At 41.9% G+C, this 14,719-nt stretch overlaps 1 protein-coding gene across 4 annotated transcripts in view; it reads left to right on the plus strand.

Moving 5' to 3' along the window:
* Nucleotides 1–1,183: 1,183 nt before the first annotated feature.
* GALNT1 (polypeptide N-acetylgalactosaminyltransferase 1) overlaps nt 1,184–14,719 on the plus strand; it is a 142,452-nt gene continuing 128,916 nt past the window's right edge. Inside the window, exon 1 of one of the 4 annotated variants that reach the window (XM_044452441.1) lies at nt 1,184–1,890. The gene's annotated coding sequence lies outside the window, so the exon portion shown is untranslated. Of the gene's footprint in view, nt 1,891–14,247; nt 14,260–14,719 lie in introns of those variants that run through there. The other 3 variants (XM_044452459.1, XM_044452421.1, XM_044452432.1) reach the window with 3 other exon arrangements.

The following is a 14,719-nucleotide window of genomic DNA, read 5'->3' on the forward strand; positions in this document are numbered from 1 at the left end:
TAGTTCCTATGCATGCTGGAGAATGCTGGGAATTGTGGTACTTTTCTTTCTAAGTATTCATGTGCTTGTGCCTTTCCAGCTGGGTATAAATGCTTTAAATAATCAAACAGAAAAAAGAAGTGCACAGAGGAAAAGAAAGTAAGAAAAAAGTGAGTCTTCAAAATAAAGAACTGTGATGTTTGACAATTTGTGAATGGTACTACAAACATTGCACAATTTGAGGATCTGGCAACCTGCTTTAGGGGAACCTAGATTTAGTTGGTTGCTTTCACCAAACTGTGAAGCTTAAAAAAAGTAATAACCAACAAATGGAAACTAATGGAAAGTTAATGGGAAAGTTGTACTGGAAAATATTAAAGAATAACCAATTAAAATAAGGCAGTATTTTGTAATATTTACTTAAATCAATTAATTGGACAGTCTTATGTAGGTTTAGCAATCAGGGTTCCCTATATATGATGGTTGGAGAATGCTGGGCGTTGTAAGGCTTTTTGATATGGAAACATGCCCGGAATTGTACTCAAAGCCCTTGCTGTGGTTAATAATGGGGTAGGCAACCTGGTTTCCTCTATGGCTTGAACTACAGCTCCCACCAACTTCAACCTTCATGATCAATGGTCAGGTATTATGAAAGTTGTAGCTCAAAACATCTGGACACCACTTCATTCGATGTTATGCAAAAAGGACTAAACCTGATCCAAACATTTAAACGCTTAAGTCGCATTAATTTAGTTTCCTGCTGAAACGAACAGGTTGGAAACCTGCTTATATTTGTTTTTGTTTGTTTGCTTGTTTTTGTTCCTCTACAATTACTTTTGTTTTCTTCTAAATTCAAATTGCAAGAAATATTGGGAAAGAGGAAGGTGAAACAATTTCGGTATTCCTCTACACACTTACTTGGAGGTAAAGCCCATTGAAATTAGCATTTCTAGAAACAAAAACGTTTCCTCTGTGCACTTCTGTTAGGTTTGGTTTTGGTGCAGTTTGCATGATTGACGTAATGTGAGCTTATGACAACTCCTAGCTCCTCCACAACCCCTCCCTTTTCCGATCTCCCAAGCTTCTCTTTTCTCCTTCACTTCAGGGAAAGGCGACCCACCCACGTGACTGAAACATCCGGGTCACCTGTGGGCGGCACTAGGACTCCTTGCCAGCGGTGGGTGGAGTTAGGTGTTGCTGGCGGATCTCGGTTGGGTGGCTTGACGAGAACGCGCTTGGTTCGCGTGCACGCCGGGCTGGGCAAGGAGCTTGCATTCTCGGAGCCTGGGGACGCACTAGTGAGGTGGGAGAGTTAACGCCTCCTGCGTCCTGTTAGAGAGGAGGAAGCAGCTACCGGCTAGAGAGAAGTGGAGCTGAAGAAGGGTACCGGAGAGGTGGTAGGGCCTTGTGTGAAGGGATGCCGAGCTGCACTGGAGCTGAGGTGCTGAAGGCGGCGGCTCCGGAGGACTCACTGTAGCGGCGCTGCGTCCTCTATGACGCGACCACAGAGTTGGTAGACACGTAGGAGGGCGACCGACCACCATCGCTCCACTTGCCGGCCTTGGAATCCTTTATGCACTTGTGACGGCAGGGCACGAAGCCGAAGCGGAAGCCTTTCGTCGTCGCGGTTGGCGCATTTGAACCCCCTCCCCCACCCCCGCTAGATGAAAAGGGACTTTACTGGGTTGAAGGAAACGGGCGCCGGGCTCGTTTCTTGGCTTGCTGGCAGCGGCGCGTTCTCCTCCACCGCCAGGGGGACCCGGTTGGCGGGAGCGTGGCGGTGGAGCTGCTTCTGCCGACGTTTCCTCAGCCCGGCTCCTGGAGGCCGTGGCAGCGGTTGGCCGAGGAAAAGACGGCGGGGGCGTCTCTTCTCCTCCGAAACAAAAGCCGACAGAGACAAGCTAGGCAGAGGTGAGTTGTTTCTGTTATATTATCCGTAGTGATTCCTGTTCCCTCTCCTCCACTCCCACATCACCTTAAAAATGGCAGGTTCACACGTACGTGTTGCTTGATGACTTTGCAAGAGTTTAGCGTGCTATCGTCACGAGTATTACAGGAGGCAGAACTTTTCATCTCTCTCGAATACAAGGAGTCTGTTCGTTTGTCTTCTCTCGCTTATCTTTTCCAAACGTGGCCCTTGAGTTTTACTTTGGTGGTGGCTCGTTTTTATCATAAGAACCTGTATATAATGAAAATCGAATGGTTGGATTGAAAGAAAGTGGCTGGCCAAAAGCAAGTGTCATGGCTGAATAGAAATTTAAATCCAGTTCTTCCTGGTCGAGAGAAGCAGTCAATATATTGCTTTATTGAAAGGGATCTCAAGTGAATTTGTTTTAGCAGCCAGGTACTGTGCACATTTACTGAGAAACAAGTTCAAGCTTAATGGTGTGTAATCTAGTACTACAGCTTTAGTTTCTTTGACTATCTTCTACAAGTTGTTTCTCATCCAAGAGAAAAACAGTATAGATTTCAAGAGCCATTATTTATAGCAAGGCCCTATGCTTTTTCATCTACTACTGAATTTCTCACCTGCCCGTTTTTCATAATTTCACCTTAAAAAAGCCTCTTATTTCTTCTGTGCTATTTTCCAAGTGTAAAGTCAGTAATGGTCTGAGATGTTTAGCTACTTGAAGCAGAACCCAAACAGTGAGCCATCACCAGCACTTTAAATGTTCTTGCTGCACCAATTAGGCACAAATTCTTGCCTTAGTCTGCCCTTCCCCTGTGCCAGTATTGCATGAATTCTGACTATTCCTTCTTGTTCTACTACTCCTCACAGCTTCCTGCTCTGGGTTCCTTCTTTTGCCTCTTCCCTGGATCATCTCTTTTTTTGACTGTTTGGGCAATAAATATCCACATCTGTTGATCTTTTTTCCTAGTTGTTGAGCATGGCAGGAGGCAAAAATGGTAATGGTGGTGAGTGACGGGGGAACAACTGGGTTGAGTGAAGGACAGTGAGGGTTTAGTGAGTGCCCATGGACACTGGGTTGCTTTTCCCTACTGTATGTAGTTGCACTGCTTAGCACCCTGTCTTCACACTTGTGCATATGACCATGATAAGTAGTTAGTATATGTTCTCTTTATGTAGGGGAGATTGGTTATTAACCCTGAGGCAACTTTTGAAATGCCTTTGCTCCTTAAGGGAGGGATTCTTAAGCAAGTTAAGTTGTCTGTGGATTTTGTTGACTAAATAAATATATATTAGGCAGAAGAGCTCCAAGATGAATTGTTCTTATGTAAAGATGCAAGCTCCTCTTTTTCCTAAAATCTTGACAGCTAGGTATGGCCAGAATTTTCAGCTTTGTGGGTCTAACTTCGTCTTTGTCTGATTCTAGAAGTTATGAGAACACCACATAAAGGTAACTGCCTGTACAGCTTTTGTTACACAAAGTGATTCTTTCAGGCCAAAATAGGGTGACTAGGAAAGCTTATCCTCTCAACTGAAGGAGGGCCAAGGAAATACAGGTTTACAGTTACATATTTAATATTTCAATTAACCAGTCATTTTTCAAAAAGAGCAGAATATAATGTTCTTTCTTTGTTGCAAGTAATAAGAGAGACTATTTTTTTCTTATGTGGGAGAAAGAATTACTGAACTGTTGAGAGTCTGGGGAGCAATGCTAACCTCATCAGTTCTGGCATTTATATTTAACTTCATTAATTGAAGTTGGTTTCTAATGAAAATGTCTACATTTGTTTGCTATCTTAATAACAGAACCTGACAAGCTCAATACTTTTGCTATCTAGATGATAATTCAGTCTTAGGAACATTTTGTTCTCCTAGTGCTAAATATTATTTATGTGTAATGTGCCTTAACCTGGAGGAGGGGAAAATGCTTAAATTTATCATTGATTTATAGTTTTCCAGGGCTATTGTATCTAAGTTTCAGGTGCTGAGCAATGTAAGGTGTGTGTATGTTTATATAATTAAAAATGTATTTAGTGTTTGGCTTGCTTATATGGCTGAAGTTTGGTCATACCAAATAAGATGAGCTAGACAACATCTAATGTAGAAATATAATTATGAAAACATAAAATTGCTTTTTAAAGTATATCAAAGGTTATCCTGGGATTTCTAAGTTATTTGTTCACCAAAGGCAGAATATTTAAGAGTGAATTTCTCTGAAACTTACAGCATGAACGAATATAGTTTAAAAGTAAAAGAGAATATCAACTGTTTGCTATACTAAAAGATTGAAGTTTGAATATTGTCTGAATTGTGGATTCAGTACTGATTGCTTGTTAATACAGGCTTAGTGCACAGGCCTGTCCCTTGTGCCCTTAGTGCTTGTACCCTCCAAACTCAGAAGCTTATGAACATCCAGTGCAGACAAAAGTGATGGAGGCAATCTCTTCCTCCTCACTCTTGCTCCACAGTTCAGCTGACTGGTGATTTCAGCTGTCTAGCTGTGTTGCTTCTGAGAGGGGGAAGTAGATGCGGGCACACGTGCAGCGGGTCCAAATGGGCATGGCGGACTGGATCTGGCCTCCGGGCCTTAGTTTGAGGACCCATGATTTAGATTAATCTCCATCTCAAACCTATTCCTATTCCAGTTTAAATTTACTTATGTGCATGTGTCAAATATGCCTAATGTTAGCTATCTAGAAAATGAAGTGATAAAATTTATGTTTTATGTTTCCTTTGCATGCTGTAATTTGTACATTGGCTAAACTCTATAACAGCAGTGGAGCAGGCCTCCAGTTCAGTGCTTGCCTGATGCTTCCAAGGCCTTTGCAAAAGCAGAATGCAGAAGCCTGTACAACAGCAATAGGCATCTATGCTGGAGTTGCTTCCATCTGTTCCAGTTCTATTCCAATGGACAGTTTTAGATAATGTTCACATTTCTTTCAGGAAAAAATAAACAGGAACAAAACAGTTTTTGTTCAGGTTTGGGTTGACTTCCTTCTTTGAAGGAGGAAGGCCCACTGCCCTCCTATTATGGAGAATTGGAGATTTGTGTAGGGCTTTTGTATTCCTGTCTAACACCAGGCCTTTCCTCCTATGGGGATCTTACTTACAGAAAGTGAGATCATTAGTCCATCTAATTCACGTTTGTTGGCATGGACTGGCAGCAGGTTTCAGAAATGACTTTTTCCAATCTTACCTTGGAGATGCAGAGTACTTAATCTGGAATGTTCCACATACAAACTACTTTTCCTGTCACTGAACCAAAGCCCCTCCACAGCATCTCTTAGGCTGCAAGCCTATGCATGTTTAGCTTGGAATACAGTCAATTGAACTCAGTGGTATAATTTGGTTTAATTCATAGTAGTCATGTCTAGCATTGCATTGTCTGAGTTGAGAGTTCATATTCTTTTCTGAGTGGAAAAGGGAGGTCTAGCTGAGCATAGAGTAGATGCATAAAAGTATCCTGTTTCTCACAGTGGTTTAGGCCAGTGTGAATAGGGAACAGAAACTGCCCTGGCCTCTATTATGCTGCTGATGCCTCTAAAAACATACATTCTTTCTTTGTAGTTATACAAGGAATATATGGAAATTGACAAATATTAATTCATTAAGTGTTAGAGTGTTTTAATAACTTCCTAAAGAAATATCTACAGAGATACGATAGCTTCTGCTTATTAGCTACTTCAGAATTTGGGTGTGTGCATGCACGCATGTAGCCTGTTGTCTCAACATCTCACTTTACTACTTTTTATGTGGTATAGTACAATAGTTATATTCAGAGAGATCTGTATATCTTTTTATGTTCTCTTTAAGTCATGCGGAATTAATAATAGTGTGAACTGGTAAAATTGTGTGAAAGTAACTTTGGCAACATTTTAAGAATCAGTTCCTATTTTCCAAAATGGTGGCAGTGGAATACTTCACTTGCCCTAGAATTCTGAAAAGACTAATGCATTAAACAATGTGGTGTATTTAAGAAACATCTGGCTTTACTGCACCTGACAACAAGTCTGACACTCAAGTAAATGTTAACATAGTGCTGCAGAATAACCTTTTAGAAGTCTTTATTAATATGGTCTTTTGAAACCTCAAATATGATTCACTGTTTATATTGCAGAAATGTCACACATGAAGGTAAATAGATCAGTATTTGTCTAAGGCTAGAACGCTGTTCTTGCTACCAACTTTCAAACATAGCTGTGACTAGGAATTTCCAACTATAGCACTTTGCTGCAGTAGATGACTAAGTAGCTGTTGTTTGTACTTCCATAAAGGAAGTAAAGTCTTGGTTCCTGATTTCTCATCCCGTTTGTCTGCAGAACCTTGGAACATAATGTATGCTTCTAAACCAATAAATGTACTGTCTCTTCTGATTACATTTAAGCTTCTTTAGTATACTGTGGCCAGTTCATTCTTGGAAAAAGCTCTGTAAAATACATTGCTAAGTACACTATTATGAGATGAATTAAAGTTAATCTCAAATCAAATTGTTTCTAGTTTAGTTCTAATTAAACTGCCAGACCTTTCTTGTGACCAGATTCTGTAGATTAAGGTCAGGGAAGTTTTTTCATCTAGAATCATAAGAAAACCACTGATTTTCCTAACCATTTAATATCTGTGGCTCTCACTTTGAGGCAGGAAGACTGTGGATGGAGGTTTGGGTAGAACAGGATGTGTTTCTTGCCTCCTTTCCAGTTCTTTCCATTCAGGAAGGAAAACTCAGTCATGGGCCCTGCTGAGCCTTCCACATTTCATCTTACCATGACAGGCGTTCTTTGCCATTTGAGGATGATGAGAGAAGCGCCATCTCTCTCCCCAGCATGGAGTATGGGATGAGAAGAATGGGATGAAGGTATCTTCTTCATATTTCAGTTTTGGAACAGTGCAGCCTTGGACAAGTTCTCTGCCCCTTTCTCCAACTCTGGAATGGAAAGGAAGATAATATTGGCTGTTTTGGCTATCAAATCCATCCAAAATTTATGGAGACTTCACTATGCCCATAATTTAATGGAGGCATGACACAATGTACTGGTCATTAGCCTTTGACTCAGCAGAGCAACAGAATATTTTTCTAAAGATTTTTCTTTGTAGGATTCTCTCAGTCTGCTGTTACCAGTCCAGTGTAAGCCCTCAGATATATAATACTTGTCTGGAGCTACATATTGTACCTGTTTTCCTAATTAAGGGCCAGGAAACTTATGATTGAATAGAAAAGATCCATAGACTATTGAAAGTATTTTTGGAGGGTTCAGCATTGAAAAGATGTAGAACAGGATGTAAAATCTATAAATTATTTGTGAACAAACTTGTTGTTTTAGATTTCACTTACAGAAAAATTGTTAATAAATAGTGAGGTATGTTCTGTGATCTCCGTATTTTTACACCAAAAATTTATTTACTTAGGCTGTTTTTCCTCTATCCACTAACTAAACCTGATCAATGATTAATCATAACTATTGCAGTGACATTCCTGATGTAGAACAGTATTCCCCCTTCATGTATCAGCATGGTTTCTTCCAAATACATACATCTATAAGTGGGGTTGTTGGTATCATCTTGCAGGTTTACCTCCCACAGAAATGTACCCAAAGAGGCTTGTAATATAATAATACAAAAATATGTATCAATACATCATTACAATAAGCAATTTAGTACAAGGCCATTTCAAATAAAAGTTTTCCAGTAATGGTAACATAACACTTTAAGTTCATTATGTAAAGTACAATACCAGTAATTAGTACACAGTGTGTGTGGGGATGTTAGCTCTATTACAATGTGTTAATGTAGTGGTAGGCATTTCACAAAAACCTATATGCCCCCTTATTGGGGATTATATATATTTTCTTTGCTGTTTTTGCCTACTTCTTTACCATTATAAATCTGATTTTTAATGAAAGTATGTCTCCTTACTGGATACCTCCTTACCGGATTATTGGAAGGTATCACACGTATTACCAGTTCTTTGAAAGATGTATGCAGAAACCAGGAAACTAGAAGTCCTGACAGCCTTCTGTTTCAAGTAAGCTAGTAGAATGTATTGTGACTAGAACTGTTAAACTGTATGTACAAAACCAAGATGGGGCATGATGGTAGTTGTTGCAGCTTCCACAAAAGGAAGTTTTGCATTTATTTATATGCAAGTAAAAGCAAACTATTTCTGTGGCAGCAATATTCTAGTCAGGATTTTAAGTAGAGAAAAGATGTCTGCACTTTGCAAGTTGGCTTCAAAATGTTTTTAATAGAAATACTAATAAAGGTGTCAAGTGACATCCTTGCACAGGAGAAGAAGGTATCTCTAAGAGAGGTACATAATTTAAAAAACTCGTGCTTCTCCCTTAAAACTGTTTGTCTATGTACAGGTTATGCAGAGGGAGTTTGAATAAAAATTATATTAATGATCCAAGATTAGACATAATTGAAAAACATTCTCTTAATAAATCAGTAATTGGTTAAAGACAGTCAGCAGAGGCTTAACTGGATATCTTCACCAGTGAAAGGAAGTAAAAAGTAGGTTCCTGACATGAATAGTGTTGGAACCAGTACCATTTCACTCATCCCTTTCATAGGTCCATATAGTTAGATCATAAATCTTATTAGTGTTCTTGATTGTTTTAATCATTTGTTATAAAGTGATTGGGGGAAGAAAAAAAGAACAAGCACTCAAAAGAAACATCTTTCTTTTTGTCTGGTGGCAGTTCTTCCCACATGTGATGAGATGAGTAGTAATATCAAACTATGACTTAATTTTTGAATAAATGATATGCAGTAAATAGTGAAATAGATGGGTTTGTAACTGAAGCATCTAATATATCACATAGATATTGGAAGAGTCCCTGAAGGATTTCCCTAGTTTCGATTGGGCAACAGAAAGGCAAACAAGTGTCACCAAAAAGTACAAAGTAATTACCTTGGGATAGAAATATAACTTCTTATAGTTATCAGTAGTTCGATTCATAAATTATGAAGAATTTTCACTTGAGCTCCACCCAGAAAATCTGATTTTTCATCTCCCACCATATTGAAAGCTGGTGCACTGCTTCTATCACTGTATCTGTTAATGAGGGCAGCAGCAATGAAATAATCTGCCTGCCATCCTTCTGGTTTTGTCATTCTTCTAGTTGGATGCTTAGGAGCAACCAAATTGGCATTTTCAATGAAGAGGTCACTGTCCTTTCTTGATAGGAGGTGCTTTCTTTTGCTGGGGGATGGGCTGCCTGAATTGCCTTCTGATTACTATTTTTTTTTTTTTTTTAAGGGAGTTGTGATCCCAGTGAGAGAGCATATCTGGGACAAGAGAGGGGCATTTAGTTAAATGCTTTAGATGATGATGATGATGATGATGATGATGATTATTACATTTCTATGCTGCCCCTTGCCGAAGCCTCGGGGTGGCTTACAACACAATAAAATACATTGAAATACAATAGAACATAATAAATTACCACTAAATACAAAAATACAAAAAATACACTGAGATACAAACATAATAATATAAAATTAAAATTAACAGTATAAAATAAGTAAATAAAGAATATAGGAGGAGAAAAGAGAAGGAAGAAGAAGTTGCCCTGGCCAGATCATATATTTTAACAATTAAAATGATGTTGAAATAAAAAGGTCTTTACCTGGCGCCGAAAAACCAGTAACGACAGTGCCAGGCGGACCTCTTTGGGGAGTGAATTCCATAGGTTGGGTGCCACTGCAGAGAAAGCCCTCCTCTGAGTACTTACTCTCCTAATTTCTTTCATGGAGGGTTCCCGGAGAAGGGACTCTCCCGCAGATCTCAAGGGGCGGTCGGGCATATACGGACGTAAGCGCTCGTTCAGGTAGCCAGGACCCAAGCTGTTTAGGGCTTTATAGGTCATAACCAGCACCTTGAATTGGGCCCGGGCTTCAATGGGAAGCCAGTGAAGCTGACGGAGGACTGGAGTCATGTGAGCATAACGCCCCGTCCCCGTCAGCAACCTGGCAGCTCTATTTTGCACCAATTGAAGTGTTCGGACCGTCTTCAGGGGAAGCCCCCCATAAAGCGCGTTACAGAAGTCTAGGCGGGAAGTCACCAGCGCTTGTGTCACCGTCGCCAGGCAGTCGTACTCCAGGTAGGGGCGCAGCTGATTAATCAGCCGAAGCTGAAGGAAGGCGCTCCTCGCCACCGCTGTCACCTGAGCTTCCAAAGAAAGCTCCAGGTCGAGGAGTACTCCTAAGCTGCGGACCTTGTCCCTAAGAGGGAGTGTTGCACCATTCAGGACCAGGTCAAATCCACCCTCTCCGAAGCCCGATCCGCCAACCAACAGGACCTCCATCTTGTCTGGATTGAGTTTCAGTTTATTGGCCCTCATCCATTCCATTACCTCGGCCAAGCACCGGTTCAGCACAGCCATTGCCTCACCTGGATTATTGGAAAACGAGAGGTAGAGCTGGGTATTTATAGTGATACTGTGGTTGGCTTAGTTAAATGTTCTTGTCTGGGTAGCTCAGTTGTAGGCTATCTTCAGCTTGAACAATTATGCAAGGTATCTTATTGTTAGGCCTCTTAACATGAATTACTGAGTGGATTCTTTAATGTGAACATAATGTTGTCATCTGTACTGGATATTTATTGTTATTATAACAGTGTTATATATTGTTAATGATTTCTGTTGAACTGTTTGTTTCTCTGAGTTGATTGATTTAGATCTGTAGTATTTGGCAATTGTAGCTAATAAATATTGTTCCTCCTCATTCTTAAGGAACCTAAAATATGGAATTACTAAAGTTTCATGTCTGCATAGTGTAACTATTCCTGATCATTTCTGTTTGCTCATTTCAACATCTTCTGTGTGGATGCTTTAACATGATCCCAATTACTTGAATGTTTGTGTTTGTGTGCTCCCCAGTGAGGTTTGCCTGGCGCTGAGCCTATACTCTTTTCGGTGCCAGGTTAAAACCTTTTTATTTAATTACTATTTTAAAAAAATGAGTATTTTTACCACTTACAGCTGCTTTTATTTATTTGATTTTGATTGGATTTATTTGTTTCTGGTTTTGATAATTTTATTTTATTGTTCAATCAATTGTTTGATGGTTTCGCTTTTAATCATGTAAACCGTCCTGAGACACAATAGTGAAGGACGGCATACAAATGTTTTAAATAAATAAACAAACTGTCAATAGTCTGTTGACATGTCCTCCTCCACTATAACTTGTATAGGGCTTGCAGAGTAATGCTAATTCTCCCCCTGTCCAGAAGATCATCCCAGAAAAATTTTTAAGTTATGTTCTGCTTAAGGGATGATTTATCCTATAATATTGGAAGGGGTTTAAATTTCATTTTTCCTTATTTTATTATATCCTCCTTTTTTCCTTTCTGCAGACTCAAGGTGGCTTATATATTTCTTGCCCTTCTCTCAGTCTTATCCCCACATCAACCCTGTGAGATTGGTTGAGATGAGAGTTTGTACCTGCCCCAGAGTCACCCAGTTCACTCTATCACTGAATGGGGATTAGAACACAGATCTCTTCACCGGTACACTACACTGGCTCTCTGCAATGCAAATTAGAAAAAAAAAATCCTATGTTGTACAACTTTTAAACTTTGTTTTATCTAACTCTTCTAGTTTATTTTTGGATTTGTTCTTTGGTATCAAAATTCTGGTCTGTGAGTATAATAAAATGTAGTAATATTTCTCCGAATTGCTCTGAGCACAGTGAGTTCTATGTACTGAACTGGAGAGTTGGAGCACACCTGCTTGCATCTGTGCTCAAGGATACTGTCAACTTGGAGTGTTTTCTCAAGCACAAAAGCAAGGTAAGCTGTGGTCCCTTCTCCAGCACTGTTGGAAGTGGGTTGCTCTCCTGCTAGCTGCCATCCTTCCAGGTTAGAACTAGAAAGAGGACCCTGCTCACCTTCAGTGGTCAGAATTGTAATATGAGACAACACCTTCCTGCTCAGCAGTTATTGCTGCCATCTGACATTAGTTTAAGGAGAATATCCATATTGCTTTCTATTCCAAGCACCTATCAAGAATGCTTCTGTTTAGGACATTAATCAGAATATTTAGTTATTTCTTATATGTTGCCTTTTTTCCTTTGAAGGAAATCAAGGTGGCTTACATAATTTTCTTCTCTGTATTATCCTTACAGCAACAACCCTGTGAGGTGGGTTGGGCTGAGAGTCTGTGACTGTTTCAAAGTCACCCAGTTAGCTACATAGCTGAGTGGGGACTAGAACCCAGATCTCTTGAGTCCCAGTCCTACACTCTTAACTACTACACCACAGGGGCTCACATAGTGAGAAGCCTTGTAGTTTTGGGGAATCATGCAGAAGGGTGGGGAGATATTTCAATATAGGGAGAAAGAGGATACCCTTTTCCTAGTTTCCCAGCCTCTTTTGGATCTTGGCAGAGCAGCAGAGCCTGGGAGAGTGTGCAGAGAGTGGCCAAGAACTGGTGAAAACAAGGTATGAGCTTGGGCAGAGAAGTGGCGGGGGGGGGGGGGAGTTGTTGTGCACACGTGCTCAGAAGAGTCTTTCATGTGCACACAAGGAAGTGAAAATTATCATGAGAACCAGAGCCTCAGAGAAGTGAGAGAAGAATTAATCCTTGTTCTGTCAGTACAGGATTCTCATCCCCTGTCCCCCAGATGTTGTGACTAGCGTAGAAACAGATTGTGTTTTGCTGTCAGGAGAAGAGGCTGAGGCATGGGAACAAGACTCTTTGTGGGCAGATAAGGAACTGGATATGAAGTGTGAGAACAAAGCTGATAAGGAGCAGGTTGAGTTTGAGGATGCTCAACACAGGATTCCCACAAGCGCACCTGAAGACTGGAGCAGATGGAGTCTTAATTAGAAGAATGATGATGAGCACTAGTTCAGAGCGCCCCGCCTTCAGGGGTGTGCCCTTGAAGGGTTCATAAGCAAAGTGTGGGGAGAAGTTAGAGCGAGAGGTCAACTTTCTATTCTCTTTCTATTCTGTATATGTTCATAGTGGTTTGTATCTGTTTAGAATAAAGACATTGGTCGTATCTGCTGGAGTGATTGCTTTCGTTGGGAAGGGGCACCTGGCTCACAACAGGTGGTAGGAACAGTGGAAAGGAAGGGAGGCAGGGCCAGAGAGGCCCAGGAGGATGCAGAGGGGGTGGGGCCAACAGCCTCTGAGTCTCATTAGGCCTCAGCTGTTGGTGTTGTCCCTTGTCTGTGTCCCTTCGCTGCAGCTCAGGTTGCCCAGGTACTCTCTTCCCCTAGATCAGGAGTCAGCAACCTTTAACACTCGAGCCATTTGGTTCCTTTTCCCACAGAAAAGAAAACACTGGGAGCCGCAAAACGCTTTTGACCTCTAAAATGAAAATAACACTGCATATATCATTTTTTACCTTTATGCTATGTATAAAAAACCTATAGTGTGTTGCATTTATGAAACAGATCGGGGGCTGTGCTGTGCTGGCGTGGGTCACAGATCGGCGACTGTGCCGGCACATGTAGCGGATCGGGCTGTGAGTGCCAGAGCCGCAGCAGAGGGATTCAAGAGCCACAAGTGGCTCCAGAGCCGCAGGCTGCCGACCCCTGCCCTAGATCATTGTGGTGGTGGTGGTTTTTTAATTGACTGTTCTGTTTGTCTTGTATTATTCTGTCTGGGAGAACTAGGTGAGAGTAGTCAAGTAAGGATAGTGTAAGACAGACAGGACAGAGGAAGAAGGTGATGTCTGCAAGGGGTGGTCTATGCCAGGCCAGGAGATAGCAATGGCTGGAGCCACAGCTGTTGCTGTCAAATGTGACACTTGTGCCATGTTGGTCCATCTCTCTCAGGATGGAGGGATACATTTGCAGTAGGTACAAGCTAGTGTCCCTCCTACAGGAGAAGGTGAGAGATCAAGAGGATTCACTCACCTCCCCTGGGGAGGATGAGTGATTCCTGGATATGGCCTAGAGAGCTCTCCAAGCCAACCAGGAGCAGCCTCCTTCTGGGGAGGAGAATGAGGGAGGGGCTGAGATGGAAGTAACCAGGGAGACAAGGAACCATGCCACCCACAGGAGGAGGTGGCTGGCACGGTCTCCTCCAACTCCTGGTGCCAACCTGGAGATGGGAAACATGTTTTTTCTGCTTGGGGAGGCTGGGGCCAATGATGACCTGGGGGACTGACCTGTTCAGGTACTCCAGACTGGGGCCAGATGTGGCCAAGGGGCCACTGCAGCAGTCGTCACTAGGAAGAGATAGCCACGGGTGATCGTGTTTGGGGACTCCCTGCTAAGGGGTACTGAAGTGGCAGTGCGCTGCCCTGACCCTGAAGTCCGCTGTCAGCATGTGATGGATACACTGGAGCGTCTTCTTCCCTTAGGGGAATCACCAGCCACTTCTAGTGATCCATGTGGGAATGATTGACACAGCCAGGCAGAGGTTGGGCGGGATCGCTAGGGACTTAGGGGTTCTGGTCAAGTTACTCAAGGACTTAAACGCCCAGGTGGCCTTTTCCTCTCTCTTGCCTGTCTGGGGATTTGGGCCAATTAGGGAGAGGAGGGTTGCAGAGGTGAATGACTGGCTGAGAATGTAAACAGCAAGAGGAAAGGGAGGTAGACAGTGGGACTGCTTAATAAGGAATAAAGGGATTCAGTGGCTGCTGTGAGAGAACAGGCACAGATGCTAAATGAATATTTTGCCTCTGTGTTCTCCCCAAAGCAGGATGGGGAGATCTACATGGGAATCTGGATGAGGCCGTGGATTTAGGGGCACAGATTAGAGTCACAACCCTAGAATTCGAGGAGCTCCTCAAGGCGTTGAATGTTACAAAGGCACCAGGTCCTGACGGATTACACCTGAGCTTACTTCAAGAGTTGGTGGGGATACTCTCATGCCTGCT

The sequence above is a fragment of the Varanus komodoensis genome, unplaced genomic scaffold (assembly GCF_004798865.1).
Source record: "Varanus komodoensis strain SLA01 unplaced genomic scaffold, ASM479886v1 scaffold10, whole genome shotgun sequence".
In the NCBI taxonomy this organism is placed as follows: domain Eukaryota; kingdom Metazoa; phylum Chordata; class Lepidosauria; order Squamata; family Varanidae; genus Varanus; species Varanus komodoensis.